Consider the following 9,956-nt stretch of genomic DNA (forward strand, 5'->3'; position numbering starts at 1 on the left):
ATCCACAGGAGTGCTTGAGGCTTAAGGGAAAGCAGGTTGAATGGCCTGTGAGCCCTCTTCCGTTTGCTCACCTGGGCAAGCCTGCTTTTACAAACCAGCTTCTGTGCCCAATTGCTTTTGGTGAAAAAATTCCTTTGCTGAAGTTAAAGTTTGACTATATGACCCACCAGGTGACTCCTCCAGTCCAACCTTCCAGCGCCTCTAGCTCCAAGGTCCATCCTTAGAAAGGAGCCTTTGCTTTCCTCGAGTCTGTGCTCACGGTTAGGGGCACTCACTAATAAAAGGCCAGCTTCCTAATTCTGCAAGAACAGAATAAACCAAACCCCGGATAACTGCTCCCTAAATAAAGGGCTCCTTCATCAGAAATTATTCCCCAAGAATTCCAGGCAGGTTATATAATCCTCACAGTAAGGGGTAAACAAAAACGCACCAAGCTGGTGTTTCTCCACTTACCAAGTATTAGTCACAGGACCAAAAAATCATTTTATGTTACTGCAGAGTGAGGTGATTTCTGGGGCTTTCCTGGGTTTTTTGCTGTTGTTGTTTTGTTTCTTGTTAAGTAGCATAGACTACCATTATTTTATTAGCGGGGAACCTCGTTTCATGAAGTGAGGTAAGAACTCCAAAACATGAGACCTGGCTTGCTGATTCAGATCTGGGGCGGTGCCTCAGAACTTTTTTTTAAAATCGATTTTAGAGAGAAACATCAATCTGTTGTTCCACCTACCCACGCACTCATTGGTTGATTCATGCATGTGCCCTGACCAGGAGTCACATCTGCAACCTTGGCCTATCAGGATGATGCTTTAACCAACGAAGATACCCGGCCAGGGCAGAACTCTATATTTTTCAATAGCTCAGCAAGTGGCCCTGCAACTCAGCCATATTGGGGAATGGCAGAACTTGTATTCTGGGTAGTCGTGAACATAACTGATTTTCTAGGCCTCTCTGCTCCTCTTATAAAACTATTGCTCAGGGTTGCCTGCAAAGTATGAGACTGGTGGGTAAGGTGGGGATATATATGTGGGGGATCTTGGAGGTTTGGAAAAAGTACCTGTGCCCTACAGGAACTTGGCCAAAGTCCCAGGACAGTCCATTTAGGAGGAGCCCAGTGCCTCCAGCCCCACAGGCCCATGGTAGACCAGGCACTCGACCATTAACAGCCACATGTGCACCAAGCAGGAACTCACAAGGGTGTCCGAGTCGGCCCTGTGATTTGGAGACACCATTTTATTTATTTCCAATTCCCATGAAAAGAGACCTCAATCCCCAGCCATGCGATTAAGAGAGACAACAGGGTTTTATTATTATTATTATTTTATTTTCATATACAAAAAGATAAAACTTGAAGTAGTTCTAGATTTTTCCTCCTATTATTTGTTGGGGTGTGGCTGCTTCTTCACACAGGGGGAAAAAACTACATTCACATCGGTTTATTTGAGGACCCAGTGCAGAGTTCAAGCAGCAAAACCCCAACTTAGCAGATCTAATTTCAAACTTGACACTCATTTCTAAAATTACCACAGTAAAAAGGAACAAAGATCCACTGCAAATGAATGAACTATGATACAATGTTCTTTCCAAAATGTCTTCATTTTGCAACTGTAATTACATGGATGTCTGCTTAGGCCATTTTAGATGTGTGCATGTATATAGTATATATATGTGAGGTGTATATATATATATATATATATCTCAGCACACTTTTCAAATCCAGACAGGGCAACAGCAACAAGCTTAACTCTGTATATATATATATATAGTTTAAAAAACATGATACTTTAGTATAACTTTTGTTAAATTCAGTAGTACAAGCTATTTCTGTTCTACAAAATTTTTATCTTATAGCTACAAGGGTGAAAGTGACCTATTACATTTACATCTCACATATCCTGGTATACAAACAGTACTTACTGAATTTGAGCCAAAAACTAGAAGTCTTTCGTTTTAGCACTTGAAGAGCTTCCTCACTTCTACAGCCTTACATCATATACTAGTCACATTTCCAAAGTTTGCAATTACTTGTTTTTAAACTGCAAGAAACAGGTGAATCCGAACTTTTAATTACAGTTGTTTATATACAAGTTAGATAACACAGCTCGATTAAGACTTTGCTATCATCCTAAACCCGACACATACATTCTCCACTAAGTTAGACAAGTCTTAGGGTTTTCCTTCTTCTCCTTACAAATAATGTACAAATTTAGAAGTAGCTGGTAGAACTGATACATAAGATGGCGAATGAGAGGTGACATTTTCGTTGGTTCCAAAATTGGTCCTGCAAATTTTGTACTCTGCCGTGCTCTTTACGGGTCTGTTGCATGCAGAAGCTCTCTTCACAAGAATTGACATCAAACTCGATGTAAGTTAAATTTACAGTACTGTATAGTTATTCAGATTCAAGGACACATGTGAAAAAATATTAACAGGTGAAAAATTCGGCCTTTGACGCTACCATTAAGATCATGTCAAATTCATAAGCAGATTCTTTTGTACAGTTGAAAAATGGCAGTGTGTGGATTTGTGGCGTGGAACTGAAATCTAGAAGTATGTTTCTAATCTGCGGTAACCCTCACCCTCAATTCTCAAGTACCACTCAATTTTCTTTGCATTTTTTTAGAATTCTAGGGGGGAAAAATGGGGGCGGGGGGGAGCCACTGGCATCTAAACACCTCCTCCCCTCACAGGAGGTCCTAACACTTTCAGGTGAGAGCTCCTAGGAGTCTCTGCGTGATCGCTGGCTCTCAGATGGCATTTGACAGTGACTTGGACACTTTCCAAATCAAAACCCAAATGTTGCTGAATCTTTCTGGCTCGCATCTCTGTCACTGCTGGTAAAATTTGGACGAGCGTGCTCTTCCCTTACGGAGAAATTATTTGGCGAAACATACACTAAACTCGCAGCAGTGCTCTAAGAAAATCCCACTTGGGCTAAAGCACTTGCAGGGACTCAAGTCAACAGTCCTCTGAACGGGGCAGACACCAACCACTATGAGGGCTGGGTCGGGACCCAGTGGGCACACGCTGACCTTGGCATGCCACGGTCAGCAGATCAGCCCAGGCAGGCAGCCCGCCCGCCTGCCCACCATCGAGCAGCTGAGCGACCGCCTTTCATCTTGGTCTGCCATCCATGCCCCAGAGAAAAAATTCAGACGTGGTGACTGCTGGTTAATTAAACTTTTTTGAACTGGTAAAAAAGACTCTTTAAAAATATATATATATATTTATTTAAAATACATCAAAATGACAAACAGCCATATCCCGCAAGGCCTAATTTCACAGCAACATATGCTACAAACATCTTCCCAAAATGCACTGGGGCGGGGGGTGGGTTTTTAAGCCTGCCATTTAGAGGAATGTTCGACACTGGAGCTTTAGCGACTGGCAATGGGTTGCAAAGAGCTCATCTTTGGAACTAACTGGGGTGCAAGGCCAGTCCGCTGAATCACTTTGCCCATTCAGACACGAGGATACTGAAAATGGCAGAATTCAAAGAGGGACCCAGGAAGCACCTTTCGGATGACACTGTAGACCCACCCCACCACAGCGCCGTGAGGGGCTTGCCAGAAGCCCCCCCTTTTCAGTCCTCGGGAAGAGTTATAATTTACAACAAATAAGTGCCCACACTCGGCAGCGTTCCTGCCTGTGTAACGTTACAAGCCTGCAGTATCGAGAGGACCCAGATAGTGACACTGCTCAACATGAGGTCTGAGGTAACTGGTTCTTAAAATACCTGGAGCGCAGAACTGCATCCAGAAATTACAGGTGGGAAAAGGGGAGAAGGCGGGGTCTGGGGCTAGAAAAGTAGAAAAAAAGCTTACAGCAGTTGCTTTTGGGGTGGGGGAGGCAGGTGACAAAAAACAAAGGCACAAAAGAATTACATTCCCAGAGACGGGCTGGAGAGCACAGAAAGGGTCTTCTATGGGGGGGGGGGGGGGGGGGGGGCACGGGAAGGGGCGACGGAGGCGGGCGGGGGCAGGTTCGAGGGCAGCTCCTGGATCTGCTGAAACTACATTGAGGCCGAGTATAAAACAGGTCCAGTGTAACACGTCACTCTACACCGGATTGGAGAGACGCACAGCGGATTGCCCATGGCATGTGAGGGGCTCTCCTGCCACAACTGCCCCACCAGCGGGCCTCTGACCGCGGCCGCCTGCAGCCGAGCCTGCGGAACAGGCCCTCAGCTGGGCCTCAGAGATGGCGCTGACAGACACCAGGAGCTCGTTTCATTATTATTCACTCCCCCTGTGTCCCCATCAGAAAGGCCCGCCCAAATAACCATCCACTTTCGACTCCCAACTAAAAAGGCGCACGTGAAGACCGCCTTCCACATGATGGCCGTGCGGCTGACCTTGGCAGGGAGAGCCCGAAATCTGGTAAGATGTGAGAAAGACGCCCTGCCGGCGCGGAGTTCTGAGCTTCCGGCTGGGCTCCTGGGGGACCCACTGGATGCAGCAGATTAACCCCCCGCGCCCCCACACCGCCCTCCCCGGAGGGGACAGCACGTGGCTGGCAGCTCTCCGTTCACTGGATCACTATGTCCACAGTGCACCCTTCCACCCCGCCCTCTTCCCCAGTAATTACTCATCTGGGAATTCTGTCCCGAAAACTGGATAATTTGGTCCTAGATCATTCAGTTTGGTGAATTATTCATGTCACCAATTCATCTGAAGCCTGATTCTTTTTTTAGTCCCAACCTGCCCCGATCTGCACCCCCAAACAATTTCTGTTCCCCCAAACACCTCCACATGACTGCATCCTATGGCAGGTGTTTACAAAGTAATTTTTAACCTCAGAACCCTTTGTTCAAAAAAAAAAAAAAAAAAAAAAAAATCTCAGGAGGAAGCACAAATGTAAAACACCGAAAAGGCTCCTCTTACCCCTCCCCAGGCCCTCTCCTCCCATCCGCAAGGAGCCCGGCTGAAGCATCACTGTCCCACGCAGCCCCAGCAGATGGAGTGTGAGCCAAACAAGCCTCATAACTGGACTCCAACCTGCCAGTGCGTCACGAGAACCCCTATGAGCGCTAAGTGAAAGCCCCACACCACGCATACTCCAGTGTACATTTAACTTGAAAGGTAAAGCTCATCACTCTGCTTACAAAATCATTCTCACTCAAACTCACTAGACTTTATAAAAATAATCTGGTATAAAACAATCTCCACACTGTGCAGAAGAATCTGTCAGGTGATATAACTAAATATATATGTAGAGCTATAGATTCTTTTTCAAAGTAAAATTTCAAGTGTCGTTATCTCTATTATAGAACCTATTCTTTTATTTACAATGCTAGCTACCAACATTCCGATGCCAACGTGACTGGGACAAGCAGAGGGAATGAGCCCCTGCTCCACCGACAGCAGAAATTCACAGGACTCAAGGCAGAACTCATTCCCTTGCGAAATACCCACCCTCGCCTGCTGGAAGAGCATCGGCGAATGGGTCGTCTTTTTCATAACTGTGAGCTCCAAATGTAAACTTCGAAAATGAATGTGACACTTCCACAGATGTCCAGAAGAGCCCGCATCTGTACAGTCCGCCGCAAACACACGCATGGCCATGCGCGTACTCCTGCAGTGCCCTGCAGTTGGCTTGCAGTGCTCAGGACGGCCTGGGCCTCAGGCAACCCAGAGGCGATCCAGGACCCAACAGGGCAGCCTGGGGCCATCGCCACACGCTGGCGTCTAGGGAATACGCATTTTAGTTCACGAGGAAAAACCGCTAGTGTCATCTCTACAAGCTGCCATAGGAGCAAGTAAAGCATCGCTGGTTTTGGCACTATGAGGACACACAGCGTACCACAGTCAAAAGTCCTGCTTCATCCACACCTGGAAGATACCCTCAGGAAAACAAAAAAGCTTGGTAGAAATGTAAATAGTGGTAAATCCTTTAAATTCAAAATTCTGCCCAAACCAAAGATTATAGTAGACCCAAAATGAGTATAAAATAGGAATAGTAAAAAAAAAATCCCACTAGATCACTTGGACTTTTATTTGATGCTACTCTGTGGGTCTCTTGGACCCACTAGTTGTTTTTAAAATGTGGCTGAGTCAACTGCATTTCCAAGGGCAAGTGTTTTAAACGTTCGTTTCTTTTGCCTACAAAACTAAATTATCCTAAAAAATTTTTCCAAGCCTTCTAAGGGTTTGGGATACATTCATAGGTGAATTGCTGGTTACAAATCAACAACCAGGAATCTTACTTAAAGAATATATGGATATAACCCTGAATTCATTAAACATTTACAAATCTAGACCGAGATGAAACTTCATCCAATGAATTACTGGGCCTGTTTCTTTACCCAAAACATAACAGTTCATCGAGACCTGAAGATGACATTACTTGGCTGAACACGTTAACTAAGTATTTTATTAGTTCAGCTTTTGCAAACAGCCAATGACCAAGGAGAATTCATGTCACCAAGAGAGAAAAAGCCACCATGCCCCTTCCTTTCTGGCTGCTTACCCTGGACAGAGGGGTGAGGGGTAAATTCACGGTGCTTCTTGGGAAGGTGGGATCTAGTGTCCCTGGCAGGTGAACCAGGCCTGGCCGTCTCGCCACAGATGAACCATTACGAACCCAACAGTTATGGAAATGGCTGGGCGTGGGACCCAACTAAGTTCTGGAAAACACTATCCAAATTAGGCATTTTTCTAGTGAGTCAAGTTCTCAGGAATAAATGCCTGGCTATTGGTCTTCTGGTACCAGTTCTAAAAACTTACATACTTATGCTTACTATGTTACTAAAAAACATCCAACCCTTGTATGACCAATAGGTGCGGGGATTTTACATGGTATTCTAAAAAGGACCAGAAATTCCATTTGCCAGAGGGCCAGCCAGCCCTCCTACCCTGGATGGGACAGCCACCTCCCTGCTCTCATGGCTCGGAGGGCTGGGGCCAGGCGACAGGCTTTCTGAGCGACACACAGCACAGGGTGGGCATTCAATACACAACTGGGCTTCCCACCGAGGAAACACCACCCACAGCCCAAGTACCCAGCGTGGAGTGGCAGGGTGGCAGGGAGCAAGAACACAGCCAACTGGAAAGAAAGGTGACAGAGCAGAACTGCAGGGTCACCTGCTTTGCTTTCTAAAGCAGACACGCCAAGAGGGTTGGCCTGGCCCCAGCGGCAATGTAAGAGCAATCTCGGGGGCCTGGTGATGAGAGACCCTTCCCTGGGCTGAGGCTATGTGAGTAGGCGCTCAGGCCTCCTGAAGATGCTCAAGCTGGACCAGGGCCTGGCTCTGCACCCATGCGCCAAGTCCGGACAGATGGATCCTGAGTCAGAAGCAGCTGGCACACATGGGGAAGCTGTCCCCGGGCAGGTGCCAATCCCTCTGGGCACCTACCAGGAGCCAACAGGGTAGCAAGGCCATACTGAACAACACAGGCTGATGATGCGCCCACTCTCCCTTCTAGCCAGCTTTCTCCTAAGAGTGGCTCACCTGCAGCCCCTGCCCTGAGTAACTTACTCGAAGGCGGCCTCCTGGTAGGGACCAATGGTCCCAGGAGAACCTGGCTCGTGCCGGCCCCAGGATGTCCAGTGACTGTGTTCATGGCCTTCCCTCCCCTCCTCCTCCATCATTAAGAGTCCTCCGCAGGACACTGTGACACAGTGGCCTTTGTCCCCACCTGCTTCTTCTTTCTCCTGCTCATTGCTGGACCTCTCTGGCTAGGGATGTCTTCCCACCGAGATCATAGGTGTTTCCAAACAGAACACACTCTTCCCCAAAGCCCACCCCACAGCCGGTGGCCTGCCTAGAGGGCAGGACGCTAGAAAGGGAGGAGCGAGGATCCTCGGCCACTTCTCCCCTGACTCGGCTGCCCTCCCGCTGCAGATGCGGCGGCCTCTCCCACGGGCAGGGAAGGCGATGCCAGCCTCCGTTCCCACGAGTCTTCCACAAAGCCTGGGGCGGGGGAGGCAGGGATCGTCGTTATCGGAACTCCCCGGAAGTGATGTCACGTGAAATCTTGGTGAAGAGCACAGGTAGAGCCCCATCCACACACACGAGGTCTCCAGATGGTTCACTCTCCAAAGAACTCAAGACAGCAAACAATCACACCCCTCATCTGAGGCAAAAGATCCACCTGGGCTCCTGGTGGCACACTCCGGGAAGACAGCACCTGCCTCCGTCCAGCCAGCGTGGCAGGTGCATGTCACACAGGAGGGGCAAAGGCAGCCTGACACCTGAAGGGCTGGCTGGACTCTCCCCTCTCCCTGGCCACACCGAACAGGACCACCTCCTGACACACCCTTCTGGCGCCCAGGGCACAATGAGATGCCACAGCAGCTGAGCTCGGGGTGAGCAAAGAGGGAGTCCTCCCACCCCTGCTGAAAGGCATGCAGACCGCTGGGAAGGCCTGCCCGTCTGTGCCGCGTCCCAGCCAGCAGGTCCTCACATCAGGGCCTCGGCTTGGCCCTCCACAGCCAGGCCCACGTGGGTCCTCACAAGAAGCCGGCCAGCACACAGAAGAAAACCACCCGGAAGGAACCTAAAACCACACGGAGAGGCCAGGGCCCAGGGCTCCTTGCTCGGCAGGACCAGTGACATAGTCATTCCTGTAGTAAGTCGGTTACATTGTCAGTGGTTCGTTTGTTTCTGAGGGGGAAGAGTAGAGACGCCCGGCACCGCCCGAGAAGAAAGCTAAAGAAATTAGATATGGCACTTCTCAATAAATATCTTAAAGCTTCTGAAAGAAAGAAGTGGAAAAGGAAAGCAACTGCTGTAAGGCCTGTTTTGCTGTTAAAAATTATTCCCAGGGAAGAAAATACCACAGCACAAGCATTTTTAAAAAAGTAAACAACATAGCTTACAAAAAAAAAAAAAAAAGTCCCTGTAACCACCTCGGCCAGCTCACATGTTGACCCATGAAGCAAAAGCTGAGCTCTGGGGCAGAGGAGCAAACACATCCTGTGCTCACACACAGACAAGGACACAGCTGCGTGGACGCCCCGCGGGGCAGCAGGCGGCCCTAGGGCGTGTGCGGTGCCCTCGGGCTGCGGACCCCTGGGCGACAGGTGAGAACGCTCCACCCCAGACACGCCTCTAGCACGGCCGGCCCGAGTCACAGTGCGCATTCCCAGAGACACTGTGGATCTCTCCCGCCGTCACTGCTGCTGAAGTCCTTAGGAAGCTAAATCTCAAGTAAAATGACCTCAGGCAGGTGTCTGAGGGCCACAGTTTTACCAAGTCACAGTGGGGCTCCCTGTCATTCTGCACATCAACCAATCAGAGGGAGGGAAACACCTGAACCTCCAAAGAACCCAAGGGGAGGTGCCTCCTTCTGTTCTCACCCAAGTCAACCTCTCCCCATCACCCACCCACTCCCCTCGGGATTGAGAGATCCAGTTTTAAAATAAAAATGGTCTAAAGAAACCAGAAGGAAAAGCCTTCACAAACAAGAGTGACAAATGCCCAGACTCGGCAGACAGCCAACCAACCTACAGGTGATGACAGTTATGTACAAGGGGCGTTACCAACAAAAATGGTAGCACTACCTAGAAGACGCAAACTTTTTTTTCCTCTATTTCTTTTAAACTTTGTCATAAAAGCCAACTTACATTAAAATATACTTATTACAAGACAACACAACTAATAAAATATATAATAAAACTTACACAAGTAGAAAATTCTGAGGTATTTCTGGTTTGAGGTGGTCTGTGGTCGTGAAGTTTTCATTCTTTTATTTTTCAAAATTTAAACCTTGGAAGCCACATAGCAAAGCGTGTGTGTATATGTGGATGTGTGTGTTCTGTTTTTTAAATTTTGCATGTTTCATAAATTAAAAAAAAAGTCAAATGTTGAAACAGCAGCATTAGGAACATTCACTGACTAGAGCAAGGTTATGGCATAATAGAGAAAGGGTTTTTAGAATATGCACCACTTTAGGGGTCTGGAGAAAGCCATATCCACCAGCCACATAACGGGGACAGTAACGTCACCACACCAGGCA

The sequence above is a fragment of the Pteronotus mesoamericanus genome, unplaced genomic scaffold (genome assembly GCF_021234165.1).
Source record: "Pteronotus mesoamericanus isolate MK-2021 breed Mesoamerican mustached bat unplaced genomic scaffold, CSHL_Meso_final scaffold_54, whole genome shotgun sequence".
In the NCBI taxonomy this organism is placed as follows: Eukaryota; Metazoa; Chordata; class Mammalia; order Chiroptera; family Mormoopidae; genus Pteronotus; species Pteronotus mesoamericanus.